The sequence below is a fragment of the Balaenoptera physalus genome (genome assembly GCF_965194825.1).
Source record: "Balaenoptera physalus genome assembly, chromosome: 7".
NCBI classification, from domain to species: Eukaryota; Metazoa; Chordata; class Mammalia; order Artiodactyla; family Balaenopteridae; genus Balaenoptera; species Balaenoptera physalus.
In genome coordinates, this window is record NC_138886.1 from 99,948,539 (window position 1) to 99,964,929 (window position 16,391).

The following is a 16,391-nucleotide window of genomic DNA, read 5'->3' on the forward strand; positions in this document are numbered from 1 at the left end:
GATCTTTGCCTCCATTCTTTTTCCGAGGTCCTGGATCATCTTCACTATCATTATTCTGAATTCTCTTTCTGGAAGGTTGCCTATCTCCACTTCATTTAGTTGTTTTTCTGGGGTTTTATCTTGTTCCTTCATCTGGTACATAGCCCTCTGCCTTTTCATCTTGTCTATCTTTCTGTGAATGTGGTTTTTGTTCCACCGGCTTCAGGATTGTAGTTCTTCTTGCTTCTGCTGTCTGCCCTCTGGTGGATGAGGCTATCTAAGAGGCTTGTGCAAGTTTCCAGATCAAGTCTTGCATTCTTAGATAACAAATTCTTAAAAGTTTTCTTGTGATGGAGGGCTTAGAAATCGTGCTCCAGGAATACTACTAATTAGGTTCCCCACCTTCCAGGGTTTTTCCCGTGGTGGAAGTCATCTCTCCTTGGAGCCGCACATGATCCCAGCCTTGGCCTTGCAGACCCATTCACTCGATTTGAAATCTTACTCGCTCTGAATAGATTTTATTATTATCTATTTGCTTGTATATTTATGTTAAAAATAACCCCCCCAAATCAAACACTTTTTTTGCAATGTTTATTTTTAAGGAAAATGCTATATATGATATGTCTGTGGGAATTCAAAGCAGTTATTAAAGTAGTAAAGCAAAATCAGTTTCTTAGGTGCCATTTCCCTGAATAGGGAATGAATGATAGGTGCAGTCCTTCTCTGGCTTTGGGGACCACTGATTACATTGCTCTGATACCCGTCTGGGGCCAGGACGAAAAGCTCTGATACTTATGTGAGAAGGGATGAGTCTGCTTCGTTTCTCAAACAAGGTTATTCTCACTCTGTCAGTGGGTCAGTGGAGGGAGAATGGGGGAAGAATGGTTCTCTGCAACTACCCAGGAAGCACAGGACCCCAGGGGAGAGCCTTTCTTCACCAACCCCCATCTGTTATGATGTGCAGATTCAGAAAAGCTTTGGGAATTGGTACTCCAGGGCTAGAGGGACAAAGCCATGGCCAGGGGAGCTTCCTGGGGTGGGGTCTCCTGAGTGGTGCTGCAGAAGTCCATGCCCACCAGGCTTGGAAGAGCTGCCCAGAGTCCTGGAGTGCCTGGAAGCTTGTTCATTCATTCCTTAGTCATTCACCCAGCTGCTCCTCTGACTCACATTTATGTCTTCTGTATACAGAGGAGGGGACCGGGCAAGGGTGTGGATGGATAGTGAGTCCAGGACTGAGGCCTGTAGGGAACTTAGGCTCTGTGGTCTGCGGGAGTTGGAATTTCTTGTTTTAAGAAGGAGTGAGGTGTCACAGTTGTCCCTGCTGCTGAGAAGTCAAGCACGATGCCTCCTGGAATCTAGCTCCTGGGAATGGCAAAGGCCAGGGGCACCATCATAAGGTCTGCTTAGTGGAGTGGGGAGCCCAGAAGTCCAATGGGAGTGAGTGGAGTGGTGAGTGGAAGGTGGGGAAATGAGAAATTCTTCAAGAATTTTTGCCTGCGAAGAGTGGGAGAGAGATGGGTGCTGCAGCAGGAAGGTGACTCAGGTTAGAAAAGGAAAGCACCTGCAGGTAACTCATGACACCCACGGAGTCAGAAAGCTTCCACACTCTGAAAAGAGGAAAGCCATCTTCCCTCACTCTGATGGAAAGCTTGCCCAGCCTAAACTCTCCACATAACAACCAGAGCTAGGATTCTGTTGTCCAAATTCACATTCACTTCTAGGGAATTGGGATTTTCCCCTGGGCTCAGGAGACAGATGCTAGCTCCCAATCATGGTTCCCCCAAGGCTCTCATCTACAAAATAAACAAGAACTATGAAATACCAATGCAAAGAAAAGAAGAAAAGAGCCATTGCAAAAAAACAAAAAACAAAAAACAAAAAACAGAAGAAAATGAAGCCAAACCAAGGAAGACAGGGATAAAGAAGGTAAGACCTGATCCAAGATAATGTTTGTCCCCTGGATACAGCTGTACCTGAAGCTTGATATTGAGCATATTGGTTACACAATGTGAGATGCCCCTCCTGCTAGAGCAGGTTTAAATTGCATCTGACATCCACATTCAAAATAGTCCATGTTCACTAACGTATCTGTTTTTTGAAAATTCAGGAACATTCCTATTGTTGCCTGGAGTTTAATATGTCAATTTCAGGAAAAGAAACATTGTACTCCAATGACTTTGTTTTTCCTGAAAATTATTCATGAAACAAAGAAATAAAGGAACTGAACAAAATGAGGAAATTAAGTTTATGACAATATCAAACATAATCTTCAGAATGGAAAAATATAATTGCTTTATTATCCATTTACCAATAATAAGCTGTTAACATCAGTGATGACCAGCAGGTTTTCATAATTTTCTCCAAATAAATTAGTCCCCTATAAATTTACTACTAGGTGTTGCCGCATGTGTTTATTTCATTATCCCATGTTTTACTTTTGCCTTTCCTTAAATCTCACCCATTAATAAAATTTTTTTTGTATTTGTTTGTTGTTTGCATTCGTTTGTTAACACCTTGTGTACAATAGCTGGCTTTTCTCCCACTTCCATTTTTAATACCTCAGATAATGTGGTGGAGATCACAGGTCACATACTCTTCACGATGAAAGTGTTACAAGAATGACTGTTTTCTTCTGCTCTCATCTCTGTGGACATGAAATGCCAGATCTCTAAAGTATTTTGTATGTGTTTTCGACCTTGTGTTCCTGGCATATTACTGTTGCCATTGTTAGCTCTGAGATTCACAGCTCAACAAGGTTGGGGATGATCAGAGCAGATATCCCCATGGAGAACAAACCTTGCCCCAGGATCCACGGTTATCAGGAATCTTTGCTTTCTCTTCCACAGCACACACATTCTCATTCCTTTTGAAATGATTATACTTTTCCCTTCAAGGGAACTAATGATATTATGGCTCACTTTCCATGTATAAATCATCTGGTGGATGCATGTTGTGAATTTAGTGCTGAATTTCAAAAGATGTGGTCTCTATCTAGGCTCTAAATCTGATTCTTTTTTTACTAATTTTTGGAAGCCTGAAGTCTTAAACATCTCCATCAAATTGGGCAAGAGACAGGAGGTCCTGAGCCAAAGAAAAGACTGAGGGTGGGAAAGGGAATAGCGGAGTAGTTTTACCTTCGAGAAGCGAGTCTGTTGGGGACTGCTGACTGGATAGGGGTGGGGGAGGGGTGGCTCTAGTGACCCGCATGGCAGTGACCCTGCCCGCTGCTTCCCTCACCTGCTTTGGCAGATGGAACACCAGCTGTTTGTACACTATCCCTAGACACATTTACTTATTTATTTTAATTCTAAAGTTCATGAAAGGATAAGCTTTCTAATTGACTACAAAGGAAGGGCTGTGAGGACCACAGACGTGACGTGATGGTTAATTTTCCTTCCCTCACTGTAATAGATAAGAGCTTTCCACATTTTTCTGTCAGTTGATCATACTACAAACCAGCTCCTCCCTCCCAAAAAAGGACTGGAGTGGAATGAGATAATTGTAGTAAATACTTTGGGCATGTTTGCTCTGTCCCCAATTTCTCTGAGGCTTGCCACAGGTTGGCCATATTTGTATTATTTTATCCTGCGTCAGCTGAGGTGGGGTCTAAAGGGGAACAGCTGTCCCCAACTGGGCCAAACACATTCTGTCTCCAAAACTTGGGAATTGGGATTGGGAGATGCTGGTCTGTCCTTGTAGATTACTTTAATTTAGAATATTTAAATTTGGAACCTCTGGGCTGCCATATTTGCCATGTACTCAGAAAAGTAGATAGATTCAGTCTGTAAAGAAAAGCAAAGCCAGGTGGGGAGAGGAGCTGGGAGGATAGGTCAGAGGCTTGAGGGGAGATTTACTTAGAGTGGCTGGATCAGATCCTGAGCTCTTCAGGTTCTGATTCTGGCTCTTCTGGAAGCTTCCATGCCGTTAGAATGACGCCATCAGAAAATCTCTCCCGTTTTGGATTAAGTCACTCTGAGTGGATGTTTATTGCTTTCAAACAAAAGAGCATTAGTTAGGGTAGTAATATGGGTAGAACATTCTATGAAATAGAAAAAGAATTGAGAGCTACGTCTGGGCAGAGATGGCTTTTACACCAGTCTCCTCTGCTCCCCTCTGTGAAAATCACTTAAATAGCCTCTTAAGAATGTCTTACCTAATACTAAGGGTAATCAGCCATTTCAAAGTTAAACTAGTTACTGTTTATTAAATAATGTGTTTAAAAGGACGAAAAGCTAAATCTTGAGGATTTCAAGGTAAGATTTGGTGAGATCACAGAATCTTAGCACTGAAGGGTCCATGCAACCGTGCACGAATCTGCCTGTGATGTCCCTCTGAGTGCTCCTCCCTCCTTGTGGAGTGAGCCCCATGCAATGTGCCCTTTATTTCATTTGCTCTGTGTCTCAGACCAGGAAGAATCAATCCAATCCCACTGTGATCCACTGCTGTAAAGCTGCTTTTTGCCATCTTTGGACCTGGTCACCTGTAAACACATATTCAGTGGTCCTGATGCTGGAACAGTGCCCAACACGATGCATGAGGCAAACGTGAGCTGGTTCTGCCCTCAGGGAGCCTCGGTGTGGACACCCAGACATCCAGCCTCTTAGTTCTGGCTCCATAGTCTTGAGCTCGTTCTAGTCCTTGAGGAATTCTTGAGATCAGAAGTGTTCCTGCAGCCACCCACACGGAGGCATGGACACAGGGCAGCTCTAAAATCAGGTAGACTTGGGTCAGATGTGACTTCAAATCAAGTCAGAAGGCAAAATTCTTGTAATTATTTTCAAAGGTTTCTCTAATTTTTACAAATTCCTTCAATCCTACCTCCACAGCAAATCATCAGAGGCCAGAACTTGCTAAAATGTTTTTTCTTTAATTTCATTTTTTTTTTAAAGCTCTTTATGCCCTTCTGCAATATGCATTTGCAGGATCTCAAAAAATCTGAACTGGTCTACTTTTGCACATTTACAACAGTGTCAACTTTTTCAAACAAACAAACATGCAAATTTTTAAATTGGGGTTTTAAATTTCAAAAACATGTTCTTATTTTTAACTGAGATAGAAATGAAAACAAAGTGTAGCAGGTGTAATAAAAAGAATTTCGCAATCTAGTGTCATTTTAAGCATAAACGTTCAATTGCGACACCAATAATCATTGGTGCACTATATTGATTATGCATTGATATAGCTGTTTCCTTTACCAGAAAAATTCAAAGATGGTTCAGAAAAAGATAAGTTTGAGCCTTTGGGGGAAGATCTGAAACAAACTGAACCTTTGAGTGACATCAGAGTAGGATTCCCTGTCATAGCTATTGGAGAACTGTATAAACCAACTGGATCGATAAATGACTGGGATTTGGCAATCAGAGGATGTTATCATATAAGTAGTGTGGTAGAATCCTGTTACTCCTCTTGATGTGACAAATTTTACTAATCATCCAGAGGGGATCTCTCCAGAGTCATGTCCTATTATGGGATGGATTGTGTCCCCCCCAAACCTTAAGTTAATATTGATATGTTGAAGTCCTAACCCCCAGAAACTCAGAATGTGACCTTATTGGGAGGAAAGTTCTTTACAGAGGTTATCAAGTTAAAGTCAGGTCATTAGGGTGGGCCCTACTCCAATATGACTGGTGTCTTACTAGTAGGTCAGGTTGTTTATTTGAAATTTTTCTTGTTTCTTGAGGTAGACCTATATTGCTATAATCTTCCCTCTAAAAACTGCTTTTGCTGCATCCCATAGATTTTTGGGAAGTTACACCTTTATTTTCATTTGTCTCAAGTTATTTTCTGATTTCCTGTTTGATTTCTTCATTGACCCATTGGTTTCTTAGTATCATATTGTTTAGTCTCCATATGTTTGTTTTTTTTCCAATTTTTCTTCAGGTAATTAATCTCTAGTTTTATACTGTTGTGGTTAAAAAAAAAACTTGATATAATTTCTATCCTCTTAAATTTGTTGACACTTGTTTTGTGGCCTAGCATGTAATTTGTCCTGGAGAATGTTCCATGTGCAGTTGAAAAGAATGTGTATTCTGCTGTTTTTGGATGGAATGTCCTATAGCTATCTATTAAGTCCAACTGGTATATGTGGTTTAAGACCACAACTTCCCTACTGATTTTCTATCTGGATGATCTGTCCTTTGATGTGAGTAGGATGTTAAAGTGATCTGCTGTTATTCCATTATTGTCCATTTCTCCTGTTAATATTTGCTTTATATATTTAGGTCCTCTTATATTAGGTACGTATATGTCAACAAATTTTATATCCTCTTTTTTATTGATCCTTTCATCATTACATAATGCAATTCTTTGTATTTTGTTTTAGACTTTATTATAAATTATATTTTGTTTTTCTGTTTGCTGTGAGTATTGTTACCCCAGCTTTCTTGTTGTTTCTGTTTGCATGAAATTTTTTTTCCATCTCTTCAATTTCAGTCTTTGTGTGTCTTTACCTCCAGAGTGAGTCAGATGTTAGCAGCATATAGATGGGTTCTTTTTTTATTTACCCAGTCAGCCACCCTAAATCTTTTGATTGGAGCAGTTATTCTATTTATATGTAAAATGATTATTAATAGGTATGTACTTTTAGCCATTTTGTTAGTTGTCTTCTGGTTGTTTTGTAATTCTTCTCTGTTGTTTTCTTTTTCTTTTAGCTTCTTCCCTGAGTTGATCATTTTCTTTAATAGGATAGTTGTGTTCCTTTTTCTCTAGTTTTTGTGTATCTATTGTTAGTTTTTGATTTGTGATTACCATGGAATTACCATGTTGACCTATAACTATATCTTCTTGTTTTAATATGGTAGTCATGTAAGTTAAAATGCATTCTAATAGATCTATATTTTTTCCTTCCCTCCCATGGTCTGCTTTGTTCCTTTGTAATACAGTTTATGTAAAGAAAAGTGTTAATCCATGTTAATATTTGTGAAAATTATTGCATGCAGCAGTATCTTCTTGAGTATCTCTTTTTCTTATGTGAATTGAACCTCTTTTCTTTTTTATTTGTAGATGTGTACTTTTTAAAAAGACAAACAAATATTGTTGTAGACCTATATGTACCAATTCCTTAGTCTCATATTATAGGTATGTTATAAAAATGGATATTTCACATGGTTTTAGAATGTTTTACAAGAAAAATAATTACATGATTATGACCTGGCTACTAAAATGCCTATATTTTTCATCATGACATTGGGTGATCCTAAATTAACAATCATTTTCATCAAAGAAAAATTAAGTGAATATATATTAGTCTTGGAAAATAATAATAGTATTATAAATTTATAAGGTTATTAAAACTATAGAAGAAATAGAGAAATACAGAAGAATGTAATTATTTTAATCATAATATTACTGGCAGGATGAGAAACAGGAGCTCCTGCTGTGGTGAACAACTTGTAGCATGTTAGAATTTCTTTTTTGATTATTTTTTCTGTCTCTGAGATAAAACAAATTATTAATTAAAATTTGTAAACTCACATATTGTTTTGTTTCAAGGCAAATTGTGCTCAGACTGAGATGGTCTTTGCCATTATTTTATTCAACACAGGTTCACTCTGGGAATTATAATCATTTCACAGGCTAATAGCATACAGGATAATGTCTCTTAATAAGCCAATAAAGAAATAACATACTACAAACCAGCGAGGGATTAATTGCAGTATTTTTCCAGGTAAGGGGAGATGAAAGGAATACAGTCCAAATTTAGCCAAAGTGTAATTTTCTACTAGTTGCTTTTCAGGAGAGACAGCTTAGTGACCCAAAAATTGACATCCAGCTGTCGGTGCAAAGGTAAACTCCTTTGTTCGTACAGCACTGTATCTGGGAAATAAAGATGCTGATGTTGATAAACAAGATAAAATTTGCAGTTCTGCTTATGGTTTTCACAACTGCCATGTGGAGATTGGCTTTACCTAGACAGGAGCTAATGCTCCAAGGTCTGCAGAGAGCTATTCACTTCAGCAAACTTTGCCTTGTTCAGACCAAACACTCTGGAATAGTCCTCACAAACTCTCTGAATTCTTTTTCAGGTAGATTGCCTATTTCCCCTTCATTTATTTGGTCTTGTGGGTTTTTACCTTTCTCCTTCATCTGCAACATATTTCTCTGTCATCTCATTTTGCTTAACTTACTGTGTTTGTGGTCTCCTTTCTGCAGGATGCAGGGTCATTGTTCCTCTTGCTTCTGCTGTCTGCCCCTTGGTGAGTGAGGTTGTTCCAGGGGCTTGTGTATACTTCTTCGTGGGAGGGACTGGTGCCTGTGCTCTGGGGCGTGGAGCTGGGTCTTGTCACTCTGATGGGCAGGGCAGCATCAGGGGGTGTGTTTCAAGTGTCTATGAACTTAGTACAACGTTCGGCAGCCTGTCTGCTGATGGGCGGGGCTGTGTTCCTGTGTTGTTGGCTGTTTGGCCTGAGGCATCCAGCACTGGAGCTTTCAAGCAGTTGGGTGCAACCGGATCTTAGTGCCAAGATGGGGAACTCTGGGAGAGCTCATGCCAATTAATATTCCATGGGGCCGGGAATTCTCTGGCGGTCCAGCATCCTGGACTTGGTGCTCCCACCCTGGGGTTCCAGGCCCAGCCCCCAGCCATGGGACCAAGACCCCACAATCTGCACAGCTCTGCAAAAAAAAAAAAAAGGAAAAGAAAACAAATAGTCAAACAAAACCCAAGACAAATAACAAAAACAAAAACTAACCAAAAAACAAACAAAACACACAAAGAGAAGAAAGAACAAGAAAACCACCAAACAAACCAAAGAACCCCAAAACCAAAACAAACAATAAAATCAAAGCTAACAAAACAACAAACAAAACAAAAACAGAAAGCAAACTAAAAATATAAAGCAAAGAAAAAACAAACACACAAAATGACAAAACAAAAAATAGAAAAAAAACAAAAAAGGAAAATAAAAATAGAAAAATAAAAAATATACTAAAACATTTTTTTAAATCTAAAAATTGTTTTTAAAATAAAAACAACAACAACAAAACAAAAACAAAAAATTTTTTTCCTGAGGTCTTTGCTATCATTGTCCTTGCCCCCTCAGTGAGCGACAACCAACCCCTGCTTCCCCAGGAGGCCCTAAACTTAAAACCTTTTGCCCAGCAAAGAAAACCATCAACAAAACAAAAAGACAGTGTACTAAATGGGAGAAAATATTTGCAAATAATATGACTGATAAGGTCTTAATATAGAACATATATAAACAGCTCATACAACTCAACATCAAAAACAAACTAACAAACAACTTGATTAAAAAATGGGCAGAAGAACTGAATAGACATTTTTCCAAAGAGGAAATGAAGATGGCCAGCAGGCACCTTGAAAATATGCTGAACATCGCTAATCATCAGGGAAATGCAAATCAAAACCACAATGAGATATCACCTCACACTTGTCAGAATTGCTATCATCAAAATGTCTGCAAATAACAAGAGCTGGTGAGGATTTTGAGAAAAGGGATCCCTTCTACACTGTTGGTGGGAATGTAAATTGGTGTGGCCACTCTAGAAAACAGTATGGAGGTTTCTCAAAAAACTAAAAATAGAACTGCCATATGACCCAGCAATTCCACTCCTGGGTATATATGTGAAAAAAACAAAGACAGTAATTTGAAAAGATACATGCACCCCAATGTTCATAGCAGATTTATTTACAATTGCCAAGATATGGAAACAACCTAAGTACCCATCAACAGATGAATGGGTAAAGAAGATGTGGTATATTTAAATACAGTGGAATACTACTCAGCCATAAAAAAAATGAGATTTTGTCAATTGCACCAACATGGACGAAATTTGAGGGCATTATGCTATGTGAAACAAGTCAGACAGATAAAGACAAATAGTGTATTATATCACCTATATGTGGAATCTAAAAAGTACAACACACCAGTGAATATAAAAAATAGAAACAGACTCACAGATATAGAGAACAAACTAGTGTTTACCAGTGGGGGTGGGGAGGAGCAATAGAGAATGGGGAAGTTGGAGGTACAAACTATTGGGTGTAAGATAGGCTCAAGGATGTATTGTACAATGTGGGGGAGTATATAGCCAACATTTTATAATAACTGTAAATGGAAAGTAACCTTTAAAAATTGTATAAAAATTAAAAATTAAAAAAAAAAAAACTAAATCAGGGAGCTCAGGAGACCCAATGCACCCTGACGCCTTGGACTATCTCATTGCCCCTTCACTGGGGGAGAACATTGATATCAATGTGCCACCATTAATAGTCCCAAAATTAAAGCATAAGCTGTCAGACTCTTCTTTCATGCCATGTGCTAAAGAGTGCACCAGCAATTTGGAGAAGGGACTTTTAGGTAGAGTTTTACTTCAGAGTAAAATAAATTTCTTCCTGGATCTTCGAATAAGCTAGAATGAACAACAGAATGTGGGATGCAGGAAATTAAGTTGCGCACCTCTTGGGAAAAGCATTTTCTGGTGAGGAAAGAATTGTGTGGATGTGATGGCTATCTCTCCGGGGTGGCTGCTGGATTTTGTCTAAGTGCTACATCAGTGACAGCAGACATCGGGCAAAACATTGTATTGCCCAGTGAATCAAGAGCCATAAGTGGCAGCACATTCCAAATCAGTGGACAATTAACAACACAGTTTATTCTGAAATTCCAAATTAGGCCTAAAAGGTTTAGTGTAAAGAGGAAGGAAATGGAAATTCAAAAACCTGTGTTGCATTTTTAAATTTTTCATCCAAGGCCTACTTATCCATGAGGTAAGGTAGGTCAATGAAGTGGTTTAATTTTATTTATGTATTTGTTTGTTTGTTTGTTTGTTTTTTGGCTGCATTGGGTCTTTGCGGCTGTGCGTGGGCCACTCTTTGTTATGGTGCTCAGGCTTCTCATTGTGGTGGCTTCTCCTGTTGTAGAGCACAGGCTCTAGGCACGCAGGCTTCAGTAGTGTGGCTCATGGGCTCTAGAGCACAGTCTCAGTAGCTGTGGTGTATGGGCCTTCTTGTTCCGCGGCATGTAGGGTCTTCCCAGACTAGGGCTCGAACCCGTGTCCCCTGAATTGGCAGGCAGATTCTTAACCACAGTGCCACCAGGGAAGCCTGGTTTAATTTTAATTTCTTTTAAAATTTCTTTCTCTTTCAGGAGAAAAAATGAATATAATAATAATGAGTATATAATAAAAAATTAACTTGAATTATATTAGTCTTTATACTAAGGTAGTCTTACAATTTAATTTTTAATATTTTTAATTAAGGAAGTGGTCCAAAAGGCAAAAGTGCTCATTATGTTAGAGAGAATAATGGCCCCAAAGATGCCCACATCCTAATCCCCAGAACCAGTGGCTCTTTTACCTTCCACAGCAAAACGGACTTTGTACATTAAGGATCTAAGGATGGAAAGAGGATCCTGGACTATCTGGGGGGCCCAGTGTGATCACCATGGTACTTATGACACAGAGCAGATGTCAACGAGAGAGGGAGGAGATATGATGACAGGAGCAGAGGTGCAAGCAATGTGCTTCAAAGGTTGAGGATGCGGCCATGAGCCAAGGAATGTGGGCATTCAGCAAAATCTGGAAAAAGCAAGAAAATAGATTCCCCAGAGCCTCCTGCTGACACCTTGATTTTAGTTCAGAAGACTCACTTCAGACATCTGACCCCCCAAACTGTAAGATAATAAATTTCTGTTGTTTTAAGGTACTAAGTTTACGAGAATAGTTACAGTAGCCAAAGGAAACTAATAAACCTATGAAAGTCATAAAAGTCCTATTATCAGGACTTAGGCAAAACCCTTAAACAATCTGGTTTTAATTTTCTCCTCTGTCAAATACAAGGATTGAAGGCAATCTCATTTCAAACTCAGACTATTTCAGGGGCCAGACATGCAGCATAAACTGGTGACTCTAAACCGTGTCAGGGGAAGGAAACTGTGGGCCTGTGGCGGCGTGGTACTTGTGTGTCCAAAACACACTCAGAAGAATGTGTGTAAAGAAGGGCCCAGAGTTCCTCTTAAAATCCTCACAGACTTTTAAAGGAGACAGGTCAAATCCTCAAAACTGTACATGAACTCGGAACATTTTCACATCATATGAAATAGTAATATATACCAATGCAAGATTTTACAGTTGAATTGTTACCTGTGTGTACAAAGTGCGTTCTGAGATGTGGCAGAATATTTGGCATAATGTGTAGCCTACTGAGGAGATTACTTTGAAAAGAGAAGAAAGTCTTTAGATTAAAGGTCCGGAATTATCACAAAATCAGACCCTTTCCTATGTGCATCTGAGGTCCATCTAGTTTCACTTTGTAAAATGAGAAGTGTTTGCTTATTTGCTTTTACAAATGATTGGAAATCAACACGTTTTTCTTCCTTTAGGGAGGAAAAAGGATTCACTGAGCTCAGTTTTCTCTGTGTTCTCCCTTTCTTCTCAGAATCAAGATTGCAGTCAAGTTTATGTCTTGATACAACCAAAAATGACCCAGTCGGTATCGGCAAGCTGTGCCTTCTGCAAAATGAGAGGTCTGCATTGCAGATGAATATCACGGCTGCATTTTTCATCTGAGTGCAGTAAAGTGCAGTACTCATTTTGCAGTACAGTGCAGTACTCATTTTGATGAGTAATTTAAATATCACTTCATAACATTAAAATCAAATAAAATGTATAATTGTTGCCTAAAATCAAGCAGTCCTCAATGTCAAAATAATTCTTAAATGGCGTACTTCACCATTGTGAAAAAAAAAAAAAAAGCTTTTCATTTTAAGGATTTTCTCTCTTTCTTCAGAAAAGCCAGCAAAAAATATCATTTGGATATCAGAGCTAAAAAAAGAGTTAATACAGGTGACTAGTTAAGTATTTGCCGAATATTTCCCCACTAATTAAATTGTATTATATATATGATATTGAATCCATGTTCTCCTAACCTACTTGCACTTAAATTATAATAATAGTAATGATAGATATTTTAAGCCAACTTGACTTTTCAGAACCATGTGAAAGTCAATTTCTACTATACATTAACACCTAAAATAATAAATTTAATAATGATAGGAAGATATTATGTTAAGAACAATGACAATTAAACCAGAAAATTACTTCTTAAATTTTAAAACTTCAGTTACAAGTTTTTTCATTGATTTGGAAATTTCTTTACTAAGCCTTTCAACAATAGGACTTTTCATCAGAATCAGAAAAAAGGGAAGATGTATTATTAGTGTTTAATATCAAAGTATCTTTGGGAAAAATGTAGTTCTGCAATTACCAAAGTTATTTCAACATATGATATTTAAAATTCAGGAACAAATGAGTGGAAAACCAACAGAACCTAACATATAAAATTAGACTTTTAGTTAATTATCATTACTGAATACAAATCCTGGAAGATGAGTTTGTAGAAAATTAATATTATAATAAACCTATAAAAATATTATTATAAACCATAAATATGTTGATAGTACAAACCAAACAATGAGAGCATACATTGGTGCAATAGTTGATAGAGGCAGACTTCTAATCAGTGATCATGTCAAAGATCAATATTTAAACAGATATTTCTAAGTGCTCTCTTAACCAAAACATGAGGAATCAGTGGGGACAGAATTCAGTTGATAGCCTCATTCTTCTAACAGTATAAAATATGACGAATAAAGAAAGCTCATCATTAAATTATCTCTTTTCTAGCAATACATAGATATTTACTTGCTTGTTATAAACCATTTACATATTTTAAGGTAAATGAATTAAAGATTTTAAAAAGTCAGGTAGAACAAGATAAGAAATTGTAGGTACAAACATGTTGAAGCAAAAACACATAAACCCCGCCGTTGCATGGTCTCAAAAATTCAGTTAGAGTTCTAAGGTCTGATTTAGGTTTCCACCTCTGGTTCATGCCATTTGCTCTACCACAACAATAGGGATGGGGTAGTATGCTAAAGTTAGGACATTAAAAAAACCATTAGAAAACAGATACCTCGCTAAACTGAATGTTTATTTGGTGTGAATTGAGGCTGTTTCTTCTTAACGATATGATTCATATTAAAACTTGTCAGGACACAGTAAATTAACTAAACGTAACTTGGGGAGAAGTTTTACTTTTTACGGAGATAAAATTAACCGTTTTAACTCGCACAATTCAATAGCATTTAGTACAGTCACCATGTTGTGCAACCCTTACTTCTATGTGGTTCAAAAATATTTTTATCGCTTTAAAGGGAAGACCTACCCATGCTTTCTTCTACCTAACCCCTGGGCAGTCACCAATCTGCTTTCTGTCTCTATAGAGACATCTATTTGGATATTTCATATAAGTGTAAATTATACAGTATGTGACCATTTATGTCTGGCTTCTTTCACATAGCATAATTTTCAAGGTTCACCCATATTGTAGTATGTATCATTACCTCATTTCTTTCTTCTTCCCATCTTTAATGAGGTATAATAGAGAAATAAAAATATATATTTAAGATATACAACTTGATGTTTTGATATACATATACATTTTTGAAATAATTGCCACAATCAAGCCAATTCACATATCCATCACCTCATATAATTACCATTTTCTTTTTTCTTTCTTTATGGTGAGAACACTTCAGATCTACCCTCTTAGCAAATTACAAGTACACAATACAGCATTGTTAACTGTATGCACATTGTTGTACACTAGATTTCCAGAAATTATTCACCTTGCATAACTGAAACTTTGTACCTCGTGATCAGTACCTGCCAATTTTCCCAGCCCCTCATCTACTGTCAACCACTGTTCTGCACCCCACATCTATGACTATTTCAGATGCCACATAAAAGTAGCATCCTGAAGTGTTTGTAGCTGTCTTTCTGTATCTGGCTTATTTCACGTAGCATAATCTCTTTCAGGTTCATCCATGTTGTCACAAATAGCAGCATTTCCTTCATTTTAAAGGCTGAATAATATTCCATCGTATACAGGCATACCTTGGAGATACTGCAGGTTTGGTTCCAGACCACCAAAATAAAGCAAATATTGCAACAAAACAAGCCACATGAATTTTTTGGTTTAGCCGTGCATATAAAACTTATGTGTATACTATATTATAGTGTGTTAATGTGCGATAGCATTGTGTCTAAAAAACCAATGGACTTACCTTAATTTTAAAGTAATGCTAATTGGGAAAATGGCACCAATGGACTTACTCAATGCAGGATTGCCACAAACCTTCAATCTGTAGACAACGTAGTATCTGCAAAGCACAATAAAACGAGGTATGCCTGTTTATATACCACACTCTATTTATCCATTCATGAATCTACAGACACTTCGGTTGATCCAATATCTTGGCTACTGTGAAAAGTAAACATGGAAGTGCATATGTCTCTTCACGATACCGATTTCATTTCCTTTTGCTGTATACCCAGAAGTGGGATTGCTGAGTCATAAGGTAGTTGTATTTTTAATGTTTTGAGGAACTTCAATACTGTTTTCCTTAGTGGCTGTATCAATTTACATACCCAACAAAAATGCACGAGGGTTCCCTTTTCTCCACATCCTCATCAACACTTGTTATCTTTTGTCTTTTTGATAATCGCCATTGTAATAGGTGTGAGGTGATATCTCATTGTGGTTTGACTTGCATTTCTCTGACAGTTAGTGATGTTGAGCACCTTTTCATACATCTGTTGGCCATTTATATGCCTCCTTTGGAGAAATGTCTATTCAAGTCCTTTGCCCATTTTTAAAAATAAATTTATTTAATTAATTTATTTATTTTTGGCTGCGTTGGGTCTTTGTTGCTGAGCGTGGGCTTTCTCTGGTTGAGGCGAGTGGGGGCTACTGTGTTGTGGTGCACGGGCTTCTCCTTGCAGTTGCTTCTCTCATCGCAGAGCACGATCTCTAGGTGTGCGGGCTTCAGGTGTTGTGGCGTGTGGACTTAGTTGCTCCACGGCATGTGGGATCTTCCCAGACCAGGGCTCGAACCCGTGTCCCCTGCATTGGCAGGCAGATTCTCAACCACTGCACCACCAGGGAAGCCTGGTAATCATTTCTTGATGTACATAAGTCATATCTTTATGCTGTACACCTAAAACTTATGCAGGGCTCTATGGCAGTTATATCTCAATAAAAGTGGAACAGGGGAAAAGAGTATATTGTTTAGTTTCCACATATTGGTAAATTTTCTTGTTTTCTTTTCTTTATTAAAATTTTGCTTTTAATTTAATTCTTTGCTGTGTTGGGTCTTCGTCACTGCATGCAGGCTTTCTCTAGTTGCAGTGAGCAGGGGCTACTCTTTGCTGTGGTGCACGGGCTTCTGATTGTGGTGGCTTTTCTTGTTGCGGAGAACAGGCTTTAAGGCGCGCAGGCTTCAGTAGTTGCAGCACTCGGGTTCAGTAGTTGCGGCACGTGGGCCCTAGAGCACAGGCTCAGTAGTTGTGGTGCATGGGCTTCGTTGCTCTGCATCATGTGAGATCTTTGC